General features: G+C 37.1%; 1 protein-coding gene across 4 annotated transcripts in view; it reads left to right on the top strand.

Moving 5' to 3' along the window:
• The window catches only part of NEDD4 (NEDD4 E3 ubiquitin protein ligase), a 145,948-nt gene that overhangs the window by 69,821 nt on the left and 52,550 nt on the right, over positions 1 to 23,577 (top strand). The gene's annotated exons all lie outside the window — the stretch shown is intronic.

Raw genomic sequence — 23,577 nt, 5'->3', positions numbered from 1 at the left:
GTTGAGAAAGTTTCCCTCTGTTCCTAGTTTATATCATGAATTGGTGTTGGTTTTTGTTAAATGTTTTTCCTGTACCTATTGTTATGATCATGTGATTTTTCTTCTTTAACCTGTTGATATGTTGGATCACATTAACTAATTTTTGAGTATTGAAATAACTTTACAAACTTGAGCTAATACCACTTGGTTGTGGTGTATAATTATTTTTACACATCGTTGGCTTTAATTTGCTAATACTTTTTTGAGAATTTTTACTGCTGTGTTCATCAGAGATATTGGTCTGTGCTTTTTTTTTTGTATATAATGTATTCATCTAGTTTTGATATCAAGGTAATGCTGGTTTCACAGAATGAGTGATTGATTCACTTGATTTTGTCTTCTGAAAGAGTTTGGTGTAATTATCTTCTGAAAGAACTGTCTGAAAGAACTGAAAGAATTTCTTTTTTAAATGTTTGGTAGAATTCATCAGTGAATTCCTCTGGGCTTGGTGCTTTCTGTTTTGTTGGGTTATTAATTACTGGTTTATTTTATAGATAAAGGCCTATTCAGGTCATCTATTAATAGTTGCTTTAAGATATCACAATTTTTTACTAACAGCATTGTTTTCATTCAAATGAGCTTATAATATTTGAAGACATTAAAATATATATCTTATTTAGTGAAAGTTACATTGTAATTTGGTTTTTATTTTATTTTTTATCTTTAGGAATCAAATAACCTCCTAACAGTTGTCTCTACTTTTTAAATGTTTTCAACAAAAGGTTACTTTTACAAAAAGGGAACATATCCTTGAAGCCCATTTATCTTGATATTAAAATATTTGGTTGGCAATTTTCAATAAGGTAAAAGCAAAGTAACTCACCATTGTAATTTCACATTTATCTGGTTACTCTCTTTAGGAAATTCATAAAAACTGAATTTTATACAATTTATATAAGCCATTCAGTTTTGTCCATGTAGTGTCCATCTTATGGCTATTCTTCCCTTTAACTTAAAAAAACTATATATTAATATTTGGCTTTTAGGATTTTTGTTAACTTTCTAAAATTAATTTGGATATCATCTGAATTATCATTTGTAACTTTTAGCAGACAGGTGATAAAACTGCTCTAATGTATTGATGGAAACCAATCAGCTCTTTTTGTTCAAAATGTATAATCTGAGTTTTCCCAAGCTTCATCAGGCACAGGGTACCAGTGCAGACAAAATAGCAGTTGCAGCCCAAGTTTAAATGACTTACCAGTTTTCTTCTGCCCACGAAAGATGCAAGGCAGCTATGAAGTACTCTTCATTATGGCTAGAGTTCCCAAGAGATGGTTTCCACGCGTTCCTGAATACTAGTGCTGTCGTCATTGCTGCTGTCTTTTCAGGCGTTGTTGCTTTGGGGTACTGCTACATTCTGCTGGGATGCAGTTTCTCCTTTTTTTAGGGCGACTTCTTAGGAGCATTCTTAAAAAGCTTAACTCAGCCTTTCCTCAGGTATGATGAGCTAACCTAATAATAATAAAAAGAAAGGAGTCCTGATTCCAAATACAGTATAGTGGAGAAATCAGTTAACTCAGGGAATACTAATGAGTCCCTGATAAAGAACTAAAATCAGTCATGAAACCAGAAAGTACTGCTTTACTGAAAATTCTTCTAGAACGTCACTGTTCAGTACAGTAACTCCATATGGCTAGTGAGATTTAAATTAGTTTAAATTAAATAAAATTTAAAGTTCTTAACCTGATTTGCACTAGATACACCAATGCCCACATGTGATTAGTGGCTACTGCATTAGATAGCATAGGTACAGAATATTTCCCTTATTGTAGAAAGTTCTAATGGACAGAGTTCCTCTAGAATATTACATTTCAAGCTACAAGCCATTGACACCTCTGTAACTTTGACAGTGCTCCAGTGTACTGAGGAAGGCGCCTAAAGCTACAGTGCTTGGTAGTTGATATGGGTGAAGGAGTGAAACCACATTCTAATGGCCTTATTTTTCTCTACTAGCACCTGCCTTGCTGTTCAAGAAGAAAAATTTGGTTTTAAAGAAATCCACTGAGTTCTTATTTTCTAGAACAATAGTAACTAACCCACATCTTCTTCCCACCACCCCATTTTCACTGATACATTATTTTCTTCAGTAAACATTATATGAGCTTTTAGCTCTTGGAGAAACTTAAAAATCTATTTATAGATCCACTAAAGTACACTTGATCAGATAAATATGTAATCAAATTATAAGAATAATCAGTTTCTACTTCTGAATTATGAAAACTTAGAAAGAGTTCTTTATTTCAAAAAGTGAATATTATTAGAGAAAATATTTCATCTTACCACTGTATAGATATTGTTGTACTAAGGTTTACTTAAAGAAAGAAGAAGAGGAAAAATCTTTGGGGGAATCATTTGATAATTAATTATTTTCTTGTTCTTGAGAGCTGTTTTTGGCCAGTCCCTTCAGGTTTTGTCCAAATGTATTCATTTTGCTGACAATCAACCTTTGAAAATATTTGCCAGCCACTGTGCATTTTTTGTGCTTAATATTATTTTAATACTATTTGCTGATGATTAGGGAAAATGCGGTTGAAACAGCAGATCAAAATCAAAAAGCAGATTTTGCTTTTTAAATGGCTTTTGTTGTGAAACACAGAAGAATAGAAGACATCCTCCCAACTTTCGATAGGCCTATCTTAGCACGGCAGTCAAATGACATATAAATATATGTATATAATGATTTGAATTGTAGAAGAGTTGAAATGATTGTAGGTTCAAGGCTGTTTGCTCATGAATCAAGGGAGTTTGTGGGAGGATCACTTCATTCAAGTAGTCTGCTGCTGCTGCTGCTAAGTCGCTTCAGTCGTGTCCGACTCTGTGCGACCCCATAGACGGCAGCCCACCAGGCTCCCCCGTCCCTGGGATTCTCCAGGCAAGAACACTGGAGTGGGTTTCCATTTCCTTCTCCAGTGGATGAAAGTAAAAAGTGAAAGTGAAGTTGCTCAGTCGTGTCTGACTTCACGACCCCATGGACTGCAGCCCACCAGGCTCCTCCGTCCGTGGGATTTTCCAGGCAAGAGTACTGGAGTGGGTTGCCATTGCCTTCTACAAACTGAAAACTTTGATATATTCTGAATTGTCAGCCGTGTTCTCCAGACTCACTAAGTACTAGCTGTTGTTTAATACACTGAAGAAAAGTATTTAATACAAAGTTAAGGGACTTGTAAATTTCAGGTTCAGTTACCTTTAAAGATGATTAAATCAGAATCTGGAGCAGTTAACCTAACAATGAGCTAAATAACTTCTTAGCTATGTGTATGGCATTGTAGGCCCAGTACCATATGGCAAAATTTAGGAATTATTTTTAACCTTCTTTTTAAACATTGTTTAAACATTCTTAGATTATATTTAAACTATTAAGTGGGGTAGTTTTATCTGAATCTAAGTTTATGTAAGTTGTGAATTTCACCTTTCATGGATATATTTCAATTTGAGGGTACTGGAGATCGATTCTACTTTTGTGGGACTTGAGTAGTAGAGACTCAAGCCTAATACACTGTCTGACAAACTTTACCAACTATGTAGATTCCAAGAGATATATTCTGTAGGCTAAGGATGGGAGTGTAGCTTCCAGCCGGTAAAGGGGAAAAAAGGTCAGAACAGTTTGGGAAGGCTGAGACCAAGTGTAGGGAAAAGTTTGCACCATGTCTTCGTGAGGAAGACAACCTCTCACAAGCAGAAGAAAATATAGTTCAATCCCTGGGGCAGAAAGTGATCCGAGAAAATGATCCAAGCCATAGTCAAAGCAATGAGAAACACGGGCAGGGAATCAATAAACCCTAGAGGCTAGGCATTACCAAGTTATCCCACTGATAGTTAAATTGAAGTTCAGGTTGAAGAAGATAGTCAGATTATTGAAAGTGGAATAGGTCATTTAACCTTTCTGATTACTGCTCCAGCACTGTTCAGTGTACTGACCCTCTTGAAATGGTCAAGCAGGAATTGAGTCTATTTCCCAAACAGGAGAAAGGAAATCTGATACTTATTTTGATATCATTGTGTTTCCTGTCACATTGCTGATTAAGATTCATAATGCTGGAACTATTACTCTTTTCTTCCTGGTAAGTTCTTTCCACATCATAGAGTACTTCGGATCTAAAGAGTTAGTTTTTTACAAAGGAAGAGTTAATTGACATAAAAATGATATAATTTTCTAGTAAGTCTGGCCCATTTCAATTTTTAATGCTAATAATTTATAATTTATCTCTAAGTATTACATACCTATAAAAGCAAGGTACATTGGGATATAACAAAGAATAAAAGTTTTCATTAATCTGTCTCTCATATATATCCATGGAATTCTGTACTTTTCCTTTATAGTTTTTACACATATTTTAATTATGTGTGTCAACATGTAGGACTGTACCTCCATGAAATCAAGAACATTTTCCACACTTAGCATGGAGCCTGACTATAGAAGTCAGTCACTAACATTTGTTGACCTTGTAAAATTTATGCTCTAGTTAGAGTAGAAGAGAGCTCTAAAACATATGTTAAAAGATACAAAGTAGAGCAGAAGTGGGCTTCCCTGCTGGCTTAGTGGTAAATAATCTGCCTGCCTGTGCAAGAGACACAGTTTCAATCCCTGGGTTGGGAAGATCCCCTGGAGAAGGAAATGGCAACATACACCAGTATTCTTTCCTGGAAAATCCCATGGACAGAGGAGGCTAAGAGTCGTTCACGACTTAGAGAGTAGAATTACAGAGAAGGAAATGAGCAATTTAATCTCTCAAAGAAAAATTTGGGGATTCATATGTACACACTATCATAACTAAAATAGATAATAAACAAGGACCTACTGTGTAGCATAGGGAACTCTGCTCAAAATCTGTAATAACCTAAAATGGGAAAAGAATTTGAAAAAGAATAGATACATGTATATATATATAACTGAATCACTCTGCTATATGCCTGAAACTAGCACAACACTGTTAATCAGCTATAATAGAAAAAAAAATTTTTTTAATGGCGTTGAACAGGGCCTTATAAGGAGATAGGGTTTTTTTTTTTTATTGGCGTATAATTGCTTCACAGTGTTGTGTTAGTTTCTTCTGTACAACGAAGTGAATCAGCTATACATATACATACATCCCCTCCCTTCTATACTTCCCTCCCCACTCAGCCCCACTAGATCATCATAGAGCACCAAGCTGAGCTCCCCGTACTATATAGCAGGTTATATCTCTTACACGTGGTAGTGTGCATACGCCAACCCCAATCTCCCAATTCATCCCACCTTTCCCTTCCCCTACTGTGTCCACATGTCCCTTCTCTACATCTACGTCTCTATTCCTGCCCTGCAAATAGGTTCATCTGTAACGTATTTTTAATGATAGTTCTTTCTTTCTTTCTTTTTTTTTACTGTTTTAAATTGTTTAGTTTGTTTTTAACTGGAGGATAATTGCTTTACAGTGTTGTGTTGGTTTCTGCCATACATCAGCATGAGTCAGCCATAGGTATACATATGTCCCCTCCCTCTTGAACCTCCTTCCCATCTCCCGCCACATCTCGCCCCTCTAGGTGGTCATAGAGTACCAGTTTGTTCTCCCTGTGCCATTCAGCAAATTCTTACTGGCTATCTATTTTCCATACAGTAATTTATGTTTCGATGCTGCTCTCTGTATTTATCCCACCCTCTTCTTTCCCTGTTGTGTCCGCAAGTCTGTTTTCTGTGTCTGCTACTCTGTGTCTAAGAGCTTCCTTGCCAATAGGCTTATCAGTACCATTTTTCTAGATTCCACATATGTGTGTTAATATATGATATTTGTTTTTCTCTTTCTGACTTACTTCAGTTTGTAAAACAGGCTCTTGGTTCATCCACCTCATTAGACTCCAGTTAGACTCAGATTTGTTCCTTTTTATGAGTAAGTAATAGTCCTTTCTATGTATATACCACATCTTCTTTCTCCGTTCATCTGTTGATGGACATTTAGGTTGCTTCCATGACCTATTGTAAACAGTGCTGCAGTGAACATTAGGGTACATGTGTCTTTTTGAATTATGGTTGGTTTTCTCAGGGAATATAACCTGTAGTGAGATTCCTGGGTCATATAATAGTTTTATTTTTAGTTTTTGAAGGAAGCTCCATACTGTTCTCCATAGTGACTATATCAGTTTACATTCCTACCAACAGTACAAGAGGGTTCCCTTTTCACCACACTCTTTCCAGCATTTATTGTTTGTAGATTTTCTTGATGGCAGCCATTCTAATTGGTGTGAGGTGATACTTCATTATAGTTTTGATTTGCATTTCAGGAGATTGGGTTTATATATGCAGAGGGAGAAAGAAATTGTCCAGGAAGTTGAAGGGAGTTTGAGGGCAAAATACTGGATTTGTTCAGTACAAGCATGAAAACTCAATTGGGAGTCTTGTATTAATAGATAAGACTGTAAGGTATATTAGAAAAACAAAAATAGAAGATCTAAGTCTGTCTGGAATCCATATCCAGATGAGTGCTTGTGGCCAACCTCAGCACAGGGATGGCGCTGAATGTTTTGTTTTTTTTTTATATTTATATATTTTATTTTTAACATTAATTTTGATTTTTAAATATTTTAACATTTTTAAATGTTCCTCACCAGTTTGTAAGATACCTTTGTAAAACCCATCCTATTGACTAATACATTTGCATAATGCCACATGCTATTCCACATTCTTGGAATGTCACAATGTATACTAGTAAAGTTCCTAAAGTCCTACAGGAAATAAACTTTAGAATTTTGTTTAGCCAAATGTTCCCCAATCATGTGACCACCTCTGAAGTCTTTTAGTATCCAGCAGATATTTATTCCTCAGAACACCCTTGAAAATGATGTTTCTATGATAGAAAGCCTTCAAAGATTTTGAAAAGAGCATTGCCATCATTAGAAAATATGTTTTTATTTGTACATTTTAAGCCAAAAAGAAATGCAGCTACATAGATCCCTGACTCCTTGTGCTTCTTTTAGAGGATTTCTCTTCTGTGTTATCTCTAAGTGCTGTTTACATTGTGTGTTATCTTAAAATTACCAAGTCCATTTGGATGTAGGCAGGATAAAAACAGATAAATTTAAATGCCCAGCTCATTCATTTTCAGCTGTTATCAATCACTGTTCACTTGTCCTGATTTTCAGGACAAAATCCAGAAATTGAATTGAATAGAGATGTGGTTCTCTAGGTGTAACTAAAAGGTCTTGTAGGTCTTCATAGAACTGTTCAACTTCAGCTTCTTCAGGGTTACTGGTTGGGGCATAGGCTTGGATCACCGTGATATTGAATGGTTTGCCTTGGAAACGAACAGAGATCATTCTGTCATTTTTGAGATTGGATCCAAGTACTCCATTTCAGACTCTTTTGTTGACCATGATGGCTACTCCATTTCTTCTAAGGGATTCCTGCCCGCAGTAGTAGATATAATGGTCATGTGAGTTAAAATCAGCCTTTCCAGTCCATTTTAGTTCACTGATTCTTAGAATGTCAATGTTCACTCTTCCATCTCCTGTTTGACCACTTCCAATTTGCCTTGATTCATGGACCTAACGTTCCAGGTTCCTATGCAGTATTGCTCTTTACAGCATCGGACCTTGTTTCTATCACCAGTCATATCCACAGCTGGGTATTGTTTTTGCTTTGGCTCCATCCCTTCATTCTTTCTGGAGTTATTTCTCCTCTGATCTCTTGTAGTATATTGGGCACCATTGACCTGGGGAGTTCCTCTTTCAGTATCCTATCATTTTGCCTTTTCATACTGTTCATAGGGGTTGCCAAGGCAAGAATACTGAAGTGGTTTGCCATTCCCTTCTCCAGTGGACCACATTCTGTCAGACCTTTTAAAACTAAAACCCGAAAAAGATGTCCTTTTCATTATAGGGGACTGGAATGCAAAAGTAGGAAGTCAAGAAACGCCTGGAGTAACAGGCAAATTTGGCCTTGGAGTACAGAATGAAGAAGTGCAATGGCTAATAGAGTTTTGCCAAGAGAACACACTGGTCATAGCAAACACCCTCTTCCAGCAACACAAGAGAAGATTCTACACATGGACATCACCAGATGGTCAACAGTGAAGTCAAATTGATTATATTCTTTGAAGCCAAAGATGGAGAAGCTCTATACAGTCAGCAAAAACAAGACCGGGAGCTGACTGTGGCTCAGATCATGAACTCCTCATTGCCAAATTCAGACTCAAATTGAAGAAAGTAGGGAAAACCACTAGACCATTCAGGTATGACCTAAATCAAATCCCTAATGATTCTACAGTGGAAGTGAGAAATAGATTTAAGGGACTCGATCTGATAGACAGAGTGCCTGATGAACTATGGATGGAGGTTTGTGACACTGTACAGGAGACAGGGATCAAGACCATCCCCATGGAAAAGAAATGCAAAGAAGCAAAATGGCTGTCTGGGGAGGCCTTACAAATAGCTATGAAAAGAAGAGAAGCGAAAAGCAAAGGAGAAAAGGAAAGATATAAGCATATGAATGCAGAGTTCCAAGGAATAGCAAGGAGAGATAAGAAAGCCTTCTTCAGCAATCAATGCAAAGAAATAGAGGAAAACAACAGAATGGGAAAGACTAGAGATCTCTTCAAGAAAATTAGAGATACCAAGGGAACATTTCATGCAAAGATGGGCTTGATAAAGAACAGAAATGTTGTGGACCTAACAGAAGCAGAAGATATTAAGAAGAGGTGGCAAGAATACACGGAAGAACTGTACAAAAAAGCTCTTCAAGACCAAGATAATCATGATGGTGAGATCAGTTACCGAGAGCCAGACATCCTGGAATGTGAAGTCAAGTGGGCCTTAGAAAGCATCACTACGAACAAAGCTAATGGAGGTGATGGAATTCCAGCTCAGCTATTTCAAATCCTGAAAGATGATGCTGTGAAAGTGCTGCACTCTATGCCAGCAAATCTGGAAAACTCAGCATTGGCCACAGGACTGGAAAAGGTCAGTTTTCATTCCAATCCCAAAGAAAAGCAATGCCAAAGAATGCTCAAACTACTGCACAATTGCACTCATCTCACACGCTAGTAAAGTAATGCTCAAATTTTTCCAAGCCAGGCTTCAGCAGTATGTGAACCGTGAACTTCCAGGTGTTCAAGCTGGTTTTAGAAAAGGCAGAGGAACCAGAGATCAAATTGCCAACATCCGCTGGATCATGGAAAAAGCGAGAGTTCCAGAAAAACATCTATTTCTGCTTTATTGACTATGCCAAAGCCTTTGACTGTGTGGATCACAATAAACTGTGGAAAATTCTGAAAGAGATGGGAATACCAGACCACCTGACCTGCCTCTTGAGAAACCTATATGCAGGTCAGGAAGCAAGAGTTAGAACTGGACATGGAACAACAAACTGGTTCCAAATAGGAAAAGGAGTACGTCAAGGCTGTATATTGTCACCCTGCTTATTTAACTTCTATGCAGAGTACATCATGAGAAACGCTGGGCTGGAAGAAGCACAAGCTGGAATTAAGATTGCCTGGAGAAATATCAATAACCTCAGATATGCAGATGACATCACCCTTATGGCAGAAAGTGAAGAGGAACTAAAAAGCCTCTTGATGAAAGTGAAAGAGGAGAGTGAAAAAGTTGGCTTAAAGCTCAACATTCAGAAAACGAAGATCATGGCATCTGGTCCCACCACTTCATGGGAAATAGATGGGGAAACAGTGGAAACAGTGTCAGACTTTATTTGGGGGGGGGGGCTCCAAAATTACTGCAAATGGTGATTGCAGCCATGAAATTAAAAGACGCTTACTCCTTGGAGGGAAAGTTATGACCAACCTAGACAGCATATTCAAAAGCAGAGACATTACTTTGCCAAGAAAGGTCCGTCTAGTCAAGGCTATGGTTTTTCCAGTAGTCATGTACGGATGTGAGAATTGGACTGTGAAGAAATCTGAGTGCCGAAGAATTGATGCCTTCTGAATGATGCTGGAGAAGACTCTTGCGAGTCCCTTGGACTGCAAGGAGATCCAACCAGTCCATCCTAAAGAAGACCAGTCCTGAGTGTTTTTTGGAAGGACTGATGCTGAGGCTGAAACTCCAGTACTTTGGCCACCTCATGCGAAGAGTTGACTCATTGGAAAAGCCTTTGATGCTGGGAGGGATTGGGGGCAGGAGGAGAAGGGGATGACAGGATTAGATGGCTGGATGGCATCACCTACTCGATGGATATGAATTTGAGTGAACTCCGTGATTTGGTGATGGACAGGGTGGCCTGGCGTGCTGTAATTTATGAGGTCGCAAAGAGTCGGACACGACTGAGTGACTGAACTGAACTGAGGTATGACTACTGGATTGGCTGTTTTAGTATCACTTAAGAGGGAGGGGGCAGTGATCTGTCTTTAAAAAGCCCTCCAGAGGGGGAGAGGGTGGGATGATTTGGGAGAATGAGATTGAAACATGTATAATATCATGTAAGAAATGAATCGCCAGTCCAGGTTTGATGCAGGGTACAGGATGCTTCGGCTGGTGCACTGGGATGACCCAGAGGGATGGTACGGGGAGGGAGGTGGGAGGAGGGTTCAGGATGGGGAACACGTGTACACCTGTGGTGGATTCATGTTGATGTATGGCAAAACCAATACAATATTGTAATTAGCCTCCAATTAAAATAAATAAATTTAAATTAAAAAGAAAAAAAAAGCCCTCCAGGTGATTCTGACACTGAGCTTTGAAAACATCTTGAATGGACTAAATCAACCCAAAGCTTTGGAAAGTGTTAGGTTGAAAGCAGAAGCATCTTGGCTGCTTTCTCAACTGTCACAACTTCATTGACCCATTTTATTTATTTATTTATTTAAATAATTTATTTTTTTTACTTTACAATTCTGTATTGGTTTTGGCATACATTGACATGAATCCACCACGGGTGTACATGCGTTCCCAAACATGAACCCCTCTCCCACCCCCCTCCCCACAACATCTCTCTGGGTCATCCCCGCATACCAGCCCCAAGTGTGCCATATCCTGCATCGGACATAGACTGGCAATTCGATTCTTACATGATATTATACATGTTTCAATGTCATTCTCCCAAATCATCTCACCCTCTCCCTCTCCCACTGAGTCCAAAAGTCCATTATACCCATCTGTGTCTTTTTTGCTGTCCTGTATACAGGGTCATCATTGCCATCTTTCTAAATTCCATATATATGTGTTAGTATACCGTATTGGTGTTTTTCTTTCTGGCTTACTTCACTCTGTATAATCGGCTCCAGTTTTATCCATCTCATCAGAACTGATTCAAATGTATTCTTTTTAACGGCTGAGTAATACTCCATTGGGTATATGTACCACAGCTTTCTTATCCATTCATCTGCTGATGGACATCTAGGTTGTTTCCATGTCCTGGCTATTATAAACAGTGCTGTGATGAACATTGGGGTACACGTGTCTCTTTCAATTCTGGTTTCCTCTGTGTGTATGCCCAGCAGTGGGATTGCTGGGTCATAAGGCAGTTCTATTTGCAATTTTTTAAGGAATCTCCACACTGTTCTCCATAGTGGCTGTACTAGTTTGCATTCCCACCAACAGTGTAGGAGGGTTCCCTTCTCTCCACACCCTCTCCAGCATTTATTGCTTGCAGATTTTTGGATCGCAGACATTCTGACTTGTGTGAAGTGGTACCTCATTGTGGTTTTGATTTGCATTTCTCTAATAATGAGTGATGTTGAGCATCTTTTCATGTGTTTGTTAGCCATCTGTATGTCTTCTTTGGAGAAATGTCTATTTAGTTCTTTGGCCCATTTTTTGATTGGGTCGTTTATTTTTCTGGAATTGAGCTGCAGGAGTTGCTTGTATATTTTTGAGATTAGTTGTTTGTCAGTTGCTTCATTTGCTATTATTTTCTCCCATTCGGAAGGCTGTCTTTTCACTTTGCTTATATTTTCCTTTGTTGTGCAGAAGCTTTTAATTTTAATTAGGTCCCATTTGTTTATTTTTGCTTTTATTTCCAGAATTCTGGGAGGTGGATCATAGAAGATCCTGCTGTGATTTATGTTGGAGAGTGTTTTGCCTATGTTCTCCTCTAGGAGTTTTATAGTTTCTGGTCTTACATTTAGATCTTTAATCCATTTTGAGTTTAGCTTTGTGTGCGGTGTTAGAAAGTGATCTAGTTTCATTCTTTTACAAGTGGTTGACCAGTTTTCCCAGCACCACTTGTTAAAGAGATTGTCTTTGCTCCATTGTATATTCTTGCCTCCTTTGTCAAAGATAAGGTGTCCATATGTGTGTGGATTTATCTCTGGGCTTTCTATTTTGGTCCATTGTCATTGACCCATTTTAAAGGATGATGTTAGTTCATCTTCTAGAACTTAACTCAGTTTTAAATTAAATATCTTAGATTTTACGCAGCTCTTTGGTTTCTTAGATTTATAGTCAATATATCTTTCTCAACATTGACAGCAGTTTGCTAGTTTCTCATTTAAACTACAGGTACAGTTCTCTAGGATATTAGCTTCTATCGTCTCAAATGTTTGCCTTTTTTCTTTCCCTGGTAGCTTGGCAGACATTCCTAGAAAGAAAAGAAGTAGTATCATAATTTATTGAAGCTCAAAAGAATGAATCTCTGTGTCTATTTTTAATCAAGAATGAATATTTTTCTCTCTGAAAGGAAGATCCTTACCCCTTTTATGAGTTGTCTAGCTGTGGGTATTTCCTCATTGAATTATAACTTTATATATTTTGTCCTCTTATTTTCCTTTGTTTAGAAATGCAGATTGGAAACAATGGGAAAAAATCAATGAGCCGTTCATCTTTTTTGAAGGAGGGGAAGTTGTAATAAATGCAAAACCTTCTTCACTCCTTTAGTAGTTCTCTGGTTTAGGGACATACTACAATGTAAATTGCTATAAAAGTAGGTTAGATATACTGAAATTTAATTATGAAAATTATTATAAAATCCTGTTAATGCTTGATATGTAGTACAACCTAATAACTGTTTACTCTTGCTTTAGATTCCTTCTCTTCTATACCATATGTTGTTTATTTAATTTTTATTTTATAATTAATTTTTTTATATAGTTGCTCTTCAATGTTGTATTCATTTCTGCTGCATAGAAAAGTGAATCAGCTACACATATGCACATATCCTCCTGTTTTTTAATTTTAATTTTCTTCCCATTTAGGTCACCACAGAGCACCAAGTAGAGTTCTGTGAGCTATACAATACTGTATTTTTTTAATGGTTTTTGTTTGAAAAGCCTCACAGTAAATTATAAACTACATTTCAAAGGATGTAAAAATAGAGGAACAGGTCAAGGTAAATCTTCAGCTTTCACAAGTCTGTGATGATTCTAGAGTCCTCCAAAGAAACTGAAATTCAGAGCACGAAAATTCAAAGTGAAACTGATATAGACAGTGGCTTCCCTGGACTCCCTTCCTACCTCCATCTATTAGGTTAAAATTCCTTTAAAAATGTGAGAGTTGCTAAAGGCTGTAGGATGCAAGTACTGAAATTTTCAAGTAGTATGAAGCTATTATCAAAGAACAAGTACAGTTTGTGTCTTACAGTTAAATCTGCCAGACAGGCTGGCTAGCCAGAGCAAGTCACGAGTTTGGTGTGGTGAGTGTTTGCTTTAAGCAAAGACATCCAGTCTCCACAGCACTGTGATTTTATAGCATAGATCAGATTATACTGTTTGTTTAGCTAACACCATTTTCCCCTCAACATACTAAAAACGATTAAATCAATAAATCTTGAACTTCCAGAAAGATGTGTAAAATAAGCAGATCATAATATAGAGTGAGTCAGTATGTAAGAGGGAAGGTAGAAAAACTGTAAAAAGTGAAGGAAGCAGCAGTTTTACTTACTAAGATTTGTATGTATTAGAAAATAGTTAAGTTGAATTTAGCATGATTTTCATAATCCTTGTTTAATTATAATATTTAGGATGTGGTATACATTCATGACGTATGAATTTTGAGAGTAAGGATATTCATTAAAAATACTAGTTTTATAAAATTTTGAAAGCAGGAAATATATGGTTTCTTGGTTTTTTTTTTAAATACTGTAAATGAATCCATTCATAAAAGTTCTGCTTATTTTTCTCAGAGATTCACATGTGCTAATATCCTCTAAGTCAAAATATTGACTTTTCATGTTTTCAAATCAAGAAAACATTTATCCTCTTAAGATAAATAGTAGAATGAGAGTTTAAATTTTATCTTATACAAAGAAGTTTTTAGATAATTTCACTTTTAGTGTCTCAGGTCAGAGTTTTAAATTCTACTCTTCTCTTTTGTGATCTCTGAAATAATTCTTGATCTGTTGACTTAATTTAAATAATATAATTAATCATGGCTTAAGCATTTTTATAGATAGGAATTTGTTTCGTTTTCACTGCCTGCCCCAGTAAATTTTTTTTAGGCTATTAGTGATCTCTGCAGAAGAATCATGACATTTTCACATAGAGAATTTGAATGCTGTTGTGTGAAAACAGTAGTTATTGAGCAAGATATTCATTTAAATGCAAACTATCTTAAATCTTTTATCTTGATCTTATCTTTGAAAACTTACACGTGCTTTTCAGCTTACTCAGGACACTACTTCCTTCTGTAACATCCAGTCAGTCATTGAGATCTGCTTCCATTTCAGATTAGTTCAAGTTAGTTTAGTGTAGTATTTATTATTACACAAAATAAAAATTATCTTGGGTATATCTGAAAAATTATAAATACAACTTTATTTGTTGAAACATTGCTTGTGTGTGTATGCTCAGTTGTGTTCAACTCTTTGGGACTCCACCAGGCTCCGCTGTTCATGGAATTTTCCAGCCAAGAATCCTGGAGTGGGTTGCCATTTCCTATTCTAGGGGATCTTCCTGATCAGGGGATCTTCCTGCCCCAGGGATCGAACCCACATCTCTTGTATCTCTTGCAATGGCATTTGGATTCTTTACCACTGTGCCACCTGGGAAGCCCTGGGCGAAAGACAGAAACAACCTAAATATCTGAACTAGCTAAATAAATTTCAGTATTCCATACATTGGCATATACTATATCCCCATCAAATAGGTAAAATATCTCTTTGTGGACCAAGATTGGACAAGGCATTAGAGGTATTGAAGAGCAAAAAATCAAGATACATAAGAGTGTATCAGAGATCACTCTGAATGGTTTCAGACACACCAAACACAAAAAATAACAGCTATTTTCTCTGGGTGGACAGAGTGTAGAGTTAGATGGGTGGAGGCTAGGAATTTTTTTCTTTTAATTTTGTACCCTGTGTGTGTGTGTGTGTTTTAGAATGAACTTGAAAAATCATCTTGATTATAAATTGCTGATAATAGACTTGCTGATAGCTAAGTCTGAAAATTGAAACTATGTTATATTTAATGACCAGGTGTAAAGTTCATTTTTAGTGATTAAAATGAAAAGTTGGATATTACAGCAGAAAACTTTGGCTCTGTTGCTTGGCTCTGGTTATAAGGAAGTGATTCTTCCTTTAATATTTTGCTCTGTACAGTAGATTTACCCTGGGAAGTTATCTGTAACTCAGATTTAGTAGAAACACTTTTTAAAGCCAAGTATTCTTCAAAGCTATGACACTTTAACATACCTATTCTTAAAATTCTGACTTTTTTTTTATAACGTTGGGTTCTTGTAAAGCAGAGCGCTCAGCCGCTATGCAGGTTTATCAAAGTTAATAAGTTTGTCTTGATAAACTTAGAGCCATGTATATAGTTCTAATTGAAATTTTGCAAAAATAGCAATTTGGATTTTTATCTTTTATGTTACAAAAATTGTTTTAAGAGATTAAAATTTTTATCTTTAGATATTGGAAAAAGTGTTTTTTGCTGACTAAACTGTACCCTAGATGGTTGTTTAAAATCACCCGCTGTTCTAAATTCTTTCTCAGATTTTCAGGTATTCTTCAATGACTTCTGTTTTACCAAATGCAAATTTGCTTTATGAAGTGAGCTGTATGCAGTTCAATATAAGAAATAATTCTTACAAAGAAGTGCTTCAATATTCAGTTTGGAACAATTGGTTGGCTAGGGAAACATTAATGAACATCACAGACTGACTTGCCTTCATAGGAATGAATTTTAAACTATTGCTTTTTATTTGTAAATGGAAAAAGAACCTCTAATTGTCCTATATTTATAGTAACCATATGTCCCAGACTTTCCAGGATAGTTCCAAGTTTTGTATTCTCCATCGCCTCAGACCATGCACATTGATTTTTAGTTTGGAAAATGTGTTCATTCTTCCAGTGTTAGAAATATGGTTCTTTGGGATCATTTCATTTTAAGTAGATGTTAAGAAGCTCATTTTAGATCACCTCTTTTAAAGAAGGAAGACTTGTTGCAAGAACTTTCTAAAATGCATTTTTATATATGAGAAATATTTGAGACAGGGAATGGTTCAGGATGTGGAATTTTTTGCTCTATGCTCTTATTCACACAGTGCAATCAATGAAAAAAGGAATATGGGATAAGATGTTTTCTTTCTGTCCCACAGTGACCAGGCACTGCCTCTGTAATGGAGACTGAATCTCTAGGAAAGATTTATAATAAGAAAGAGGTTTTAAGAACTAAGGAGCACAATAAACGCATGAAACTGTGCTCAGCATCATTGATCATCAAGGAAATGCAGACAAACCTTAATGAGATATCACTTCACACCTACTAGGAGGTCTGTATCAAAAAGATAGATAATAATAAGTATTGGCAAGGATATAGAGAAATTAAAACCCTCCGACAGTACTGATGGGAATGTAAAAGGTGCCACCACTTTGGAAAGTCTGGCAGTCAGTCCCTCAGAGGATTAAAGAGTTACCATATTACTCAGAAACTCTACTCCTAAGAATATACCCAAGAAAAATGAGATCATGTGTCAGTACTAAAACTTGTACTAGAATATTCATAGCAGTCTGATTTATAATTGCTAAAAAATGGGAATAGTCCAAATTTAATCAACAGATAAACAATATGATATATCCATATAATGTAATATTTACAGTAAAAAAGGAATAAGTGCTGATACTTGCTGCAACATGAATGAACCTTGAAAACATTTCTTGTAAGTGAAAGAAGCCAGTCATAAAGAACCTCATATATAGGACTTCATTTATGTGAAATGTCCAGAATAGGTAAAGCCATAGTTATATAAAGTAGATTGGTGGTTGCTGGGGCTAAAGAAAGAGGAGGGAAATGGGGAGTGACTGCTGATAGATATGGATTTTCCTTTGGGGGTGATGAAAATGTTCTAAAATTGATTGCAAACTTTAAGTGGTTGAATTGTATAGGATGTGAATTATATCTCAGTAAAGCCATTGTTTTTTAAAGTGGAGTGTCTTTTGCTTATTGGTTGAGACATTCTGTTTTATAGCAGTGGTTCTCAACCAGGGACAGTTTTGCTACCCAAAGGATATTTGGCAATGCCAGGTGATATTTTTGGTCATCACAACTGATAGAGGAGTGCTGCTGGCATCTAATTGGTAGAGACCTCGTGATGTCGTGAAGTCACTCAGTTGTGTCTGACTCTTTGTGACCCCATGGACTGTAGCCACCAGGCTCCTCCATCCATGGAATTTTCTAGGCAAGAGTACTGGAGTGGGTTGCCATTTCAGGATGCTGCTAAACATCCTTCAGTGCATGGAACAGACCTCAGAGCAACAAAAAGTTTATCTGGCTTATATGGTCAATTGTGCCCAAGTTAAGAAACCCTGTTCTCTGTGTGTGTTACTCTAGTGATAAGGGACCACATCAATGTTTCTGAAGCACTAAAAGATCATGAATCATCAAACAGATAGATGCTCACTGAATTCAGTTTACTGTGGACAGGGCTATTCAGTAAGACTAAATCCACCAAAAATGTTTTGTTTCTTTACCTGGTTAAGCCTAAACCTAAGTTAATTAGGTTAACCAAAATATTTAACCAAAATATTTCATCCCTCAGTTATCCTGATTGAGATTTAACTGTATTTTGTTGTGTTTTAAATGGCAACCAACTGCAGTATCCTTGCCTGGAGAATCCCATGGATGGAGGAACCTGGTGGGCTACAGTCCACAGGGTCTCGAAGAGTTGGACACGACTGAGCGACTTCACTTTCACTTTCACTTTGTTATTCATAGCTTCTTAAAGATCAAATTTATGGGATACAACATCTACTTGCCATAAAAACAAAAAAAGAAATATACCACAGCATAGCCTTGAGGGTATCATTAAAGGCAACTTGTCCATTTCAAAAATTATCATCAGTTCATGTTCAAGAATAGAAATATGCCCCTAAACTAAGATAATTTGCTAGGCTTTCTTCTCCAGTCACGCTCCTTTAATGGCAGGTATCTATTTAAAATGTTCAAAGACGGGTCCATGGTAAAGGGAGCAGAGGTTTCATTATAATATCTAGCATTTCAAATATAATGGCTAACATTTATTGAATTTTTCAGTTCAGTTCAGTTCAGTCGCTCAGTCGTGTCCGACTCTTTACAACCGCATGAACTGCAGCACGCCAGGCCTCCCTGTCCATCACCAACTCCTGGAGTTCATTCAAACTCACGTCCATCGAGTTGGTGATGCCATCCAGCCATCTCATGCTCTGTCGTCCCCTTCTCCTCCTGCCCCCAACCCCTCCCAGCATCAGAGTCTTTTTCAATGAGTCAGCTTTTCGCATGAGGTGGCCAAAGTTCTGGAGTTTCAGCTTTAGCATCATTCCTTCCAAAGAACACCCAGGACTGATCTCCTTTAGAATGGACTGGCTGGATCTCCTTGCAGTCCAAGGGACTCTCAAGAGTCTTCTCCAGCACCACAGTTCAAAAGCATCAATTCTTCGGCACTCAGCTTTCTTCACAGTCCAACTCTTACTGCATACTATGTATTATGCAAAGTACTTTGTGTATGTTAAATAATTTAATTCTCACAAAACCCTGTTAGAGATTCTTTTTTCTTCTCTCCTGTCTTGAATCCTGTCTTGCATCTTTCCTTACCATGTTGTACTCCCTCATTTTGGCAAAATATATCTTCCATTATCTTAGAACACCAGTGTCTTTATTCTGCTTTCATTATTGGAAAAGATATTTTGGCTAGGTATAGAATTCTATGCAGGATACTTTTTTTCTCTCAGAATTTTGAAAGCATTATTTCTTGTCTTTCAGTTTGGAGTATGATCTGTTTTGTATCTCTCAAAGCTCTTGAAATTTCTTTATCTCTGGTGCTTTGAAATGTCACAGTGATGTGCCTGGCTGTGGGTCTTTTCTTCAACCGTTTTCCTTAATACTCAGTGAGGCCTTCCACTGTCAAATTTTATTTTCTTGCTTATAAAGAAAATTTCTTAAAATGCCTCTTTGATTATTCCTTTCCTGTATTTTTTTTTCTTTCTGGAATGCCTGCTACTTAGAAGTTGACTTTTAGAATTTATCCTGTAATTTCCTTACTTGGGGAATTCTGCAGTTTTTTTCTTTGGTGTTTTAGTTCTGCTTTCTGAGAAATTTCTTTAACTATCTTAAACATTTAATTTCAGATAATGTTTAATTCCCAAGAGTTCTTTCTTGATTTTTTTAATTGCTTCTTTTTTTTATAACTTTGTATCCTATTTGCTAGATGTTTGTCTCTTATCTCCAAGAATATGAATTAGTTTTTCTCAAGTATTTCTCCTGCAGTTTGATGTAATTGTTATTCATTTGACTTCCTTCTTGCTCCTTGTTTTTTGGATTAGGTCTCTCTCTTTTTTTTTCTTGCAATAAACTTTCCTCAAATAGTTAATCATCTTTAACTGTCCATTATGTGCAAAGATGGGCTCAATAAAGGACAGAAATGGTATGGACCTAACAGAAGCAGAAGATATTAAGAAGAGGTGGCAAGAATACACAGAAGAACTGTACAAAAAAGATCTTCATGACCCAGATAATCACGATGGTGTGATCACTAATCTAGAGCCAGAAATCTTGGAATGTGAAGTCAAGTGGGCCTTAGAAAGCATCACTACGAACAAAGCTAGTGGAGGTGATGGAATTCCAGTTGAGCTATTTCAAATCTTGAAAGATGATGCTGTGAAAGTGCTGCACTCAATATGCCAGCAAATCTGGAAAACTCAGCAGTGGCCACAGGACTGGAAAAGGTCAGTTTTCATTCCAATCCCAAAGAAAGGCAATGCCAAAGAATGTTCAAACTACTGTACAATTGTACTCATCTCACATGCTAGTAAAATAATGCTCCAAATTCTCCAAGCCAGGCTTCAGCAATACTTGAACCGTGAACTCCCTGATGTTCAAGCTGGTTTTAGAAAAGGCAGAGGAACCAGAGATCAAATTGCCAACATCTGCTGGATCATGGAAAAAGCAAGAGAGTTCCAGAAAAACATCTATTTCTGCTTTATTGACTATGCCAAAGCCTTTGACTGTGTGGATCACAATAAAAACTGTGGAAAATTCTGAAAGAGATGGGAATACCAGACCACCTGACCTGCCTCTTGAGAAACCTATATGCAGGTCAGGAAGCAACAGTTAGAACTGAACATGGAACAACAGACTGGTTCCAAATAGGAAAAGGAGTACGTCAAGGCTCTATATTGTCACCCTGCATATTTAACTTCTATGCAGAGTACATCATGAGAAACACTGGACTGGAAGAAACACAAGCTGGAATCAAGATTGCTGGGAGAAATATCAATAACCTCAGATATGCAGATGACACCACCCTTATGGCAGAAAGTGAAGGGGAGCTAAAAAGCCTCTTGATGAAAGTGAAAGAGGAGAGTGAAAAAGTTGGCTGAAAGCTCAACATTCAGGAAACGAAGATCGTGGGCATCCGGTCCCATCACTTCATGGGAAATAGATGGGGAAACAGTGGAAACAGTGTCAGACTTTATTTTGAAGGGCTCCAAAATCACTGCAGATGGTGATTGCAGCCAGGAAATTAAAAGACACTTACTCCTTGGAAGAAAAGTTATGACCAACCTAGATAGTATATTCAAAAGCAGAGACATTACTTTGCTGACTAAGGTCCATCTAGTCAAGGCTATGGTTTTTCCTGTGGTCATGTATGGATGTGAGAGTTGGACTGTGAAGAAGGCTGAGCGCCGAAGAATTGATGCATTTGAACTGTGGTGTTGGAGAAGACTGTTGAGAGTCCCTTGGACTGCAAGTAGATCCAACCAGTCCATTCTGAAGGAGATCAGCCCTGGGATTTCTTTGGAAGGAATGATGCTAAAGCTGAAACTCCAGTACTTTGGCCACTTCATGTGAAGAGTTGACTCATTGGAAATGACTCTGATGCTTGGAGGGATTGGGGGCAGGAGGAGAAGGGGACGACTGAGGATGAGATGGCTGGATGGCATCATGGACTCGGTGGATGTGAGTCTGAGTGAACTCCGGGAGATGGTGATGGACAGGGAGGCCTGGTGTGCTGCAGTTCATGGGGTCGCAAAGAGTCGGACACGACTGAGCAACTGAGCTTAACTGAACTGAACTGAATGTGTAAGATGCAGGGTTTTTTCCTGCTGATATGATGCATTGAGAAGTGCACCAACAGCATTTTTATAGTGTTCTTACCAAAAAATGCATAACCTAAATTCAGCCATGAAGAAACAATACACAAACCCAAATTGATGGATATCGTATAATTAGCCAGTACTCTTTTAAAATGTCAAGATTATGAAAAACAAAGAGACTGAGGTACTTTCCAGATTAAGAAACTAAGGAGACATGGCAATTAAATGTAATGTATGATCCTAGATTGAACCCTGGACCAAGATAGTTTGTGAAATTTGAGTAAGATCTGTAGATTAGTTAATGTTATTCCTGTTTTTTTTTTTTTTTAATGAAACTCAATAGCAAAAAGCAAACAATCCAATTTAAAAATGGACAAAGGATATAAATAGATGTTTTTCCAAAGAAGACATACAGGTGGCCAACAGACACCTGAAAAGATGTTCATTATAACTGATAAGGAAAATGCAAATCAAACGTATAATGAGATATATAATCTCATACACGTCATAGTGCCTATTTTCAAAAAGACAGTAACAAGTGCTACCAACGATGCAGAGATAAGGAACCCTTATGCACTGTTGGTAGGAATGTAAACTGGTACAGCTACTATGAAAAACAGTATGGAGGTTTCTAAAAAAATTGCAACTAGAACTGCCATATGATTTAGCCATTCCATTTTGGGGTATTATCCAAAGGAGAAAAAAGTAATAACTTGAAAAGATATATGCACTCTCATATTCAAAAATACACACACACACACCATGGAATATTATTCAGCCATAAAAACAGAATTAAATCTTGCCATTTGCAACACCATGGATGGACCTCAAGGGCATTATGCAAAGTGAAATAACTCAGAGAAAGACAGATAATGTATGCTCTCACCTATATGTGGAATCTAAAAACAAAACAAGCAGAAACCAAGCTTATGCAGAACAGATTGATGGTTGTCAGAGGCAGGGGATGAGGAGTGGGGTAAATTGGTGAAGGAAGTCAAAAGATATAGACTCACAGTTTTTAAATAAGTCTTGAGGACTTACTGTACAGCATGGTAACTATAGCTAATAATACTGTATCGCATATTTTAAAGTTGCTGAGAGTAAATCTTAAAAGTTCTCATCATAAGAAACAAAGTCTGTAACTATGCTTGGTGACCAATGTTAACTAATTTTGTAATGTTGATTATTTTTCAATATGTACAAATATTGAATCATTATGTTGTACATCTGAAACTCATGTAATGTTGCATGTCAATTATTCCTCAATTTAAAAAAATTAAGTATGTGGATGGATACATGCAAGAAAGTCTCAGAGAAATTACTTAATAGTTATTCCTAGTTCTCCTGGGGAACTAAGATTGGAAGGGGAGGAACTAGGGTCAGAGGGTCAAGGTTTCCATAAGCCTGTGTGTGTGCTAAGTCCCTTCAGTTGTGTCCGACTCTTGGCAACCCTGTGGACTGTAACCTGACCCATCTCCTCTGTCCAAGGGAATTCTCCAGGCAAGAGTACTGAGTGGGTTGCCATGCCCTCCTCCAAGAGCTCTTCCCGGCCCAGGGATCGAATCTGCATTTCTTCTGTCTCCTGCATTGCCAGACTGGTTCTTTACCACCAGTGCCATTCATGAATTGATTAAGATTATGAGTGACAGATATTTATAGTCTGTTATATATATAGGTTTTTTTTTTTTTTTACAATTAAAAAAGCTTAAGAATAAAAGATTGAATAAACAGAAGTGTTAATATTTCCTCTAAAAAGGGTTTGCCTAGTTTTGATCATTGTGCTAGGGTTATGTGAGATGTTAATGTTTGGGGAAGCTGGTGACTTTATTCTAAAAATATTTTTCTGCCTTATCTTCTTTCTCTGTCTCTCTGTTTTTCTCTTCTCTTTTCCTTCCCCCCTTCTCCTTTCTAGAACTTCACTGCCATATACATTACACTGCTTGGTATTTTACCACAAGTCCTCTTTTTTTATATTATATAAATTCTATTGATGTATCTTCAGGTTAACAACTTTTCTCTAGTCGTTTTCAATCATATGTTAAGCCAATCCAGTGATCTTCAATGCCTATATTCTATTTGTTAGTTATATATGTATTTCAAGCTATACATTTAAC

The sequence above is a fragment of the Oryx dammah genome, unplaced genomic scaffold, assembly GCF_014754425.2.
Source record: "Oryx dammah isolate SB20612 unplaced genomic scaffold, SCBI_Odam_1.1 HiC_scaffold_26, whole genome shotgun sequence".
In the NCBI taxonomy this organism is placed as follows: domain Eukaryota; kingdom Metazoa; phylum Chordata; class Mammalia; order Artiodactyla; family Bovidae; genus Oryx; species Oryx dammah.
The sequence above is the reverse complement of the archived record's forward strand: the minus strand, read 5'-3'. Positions and strand labels throughout refer to the sequence as shown.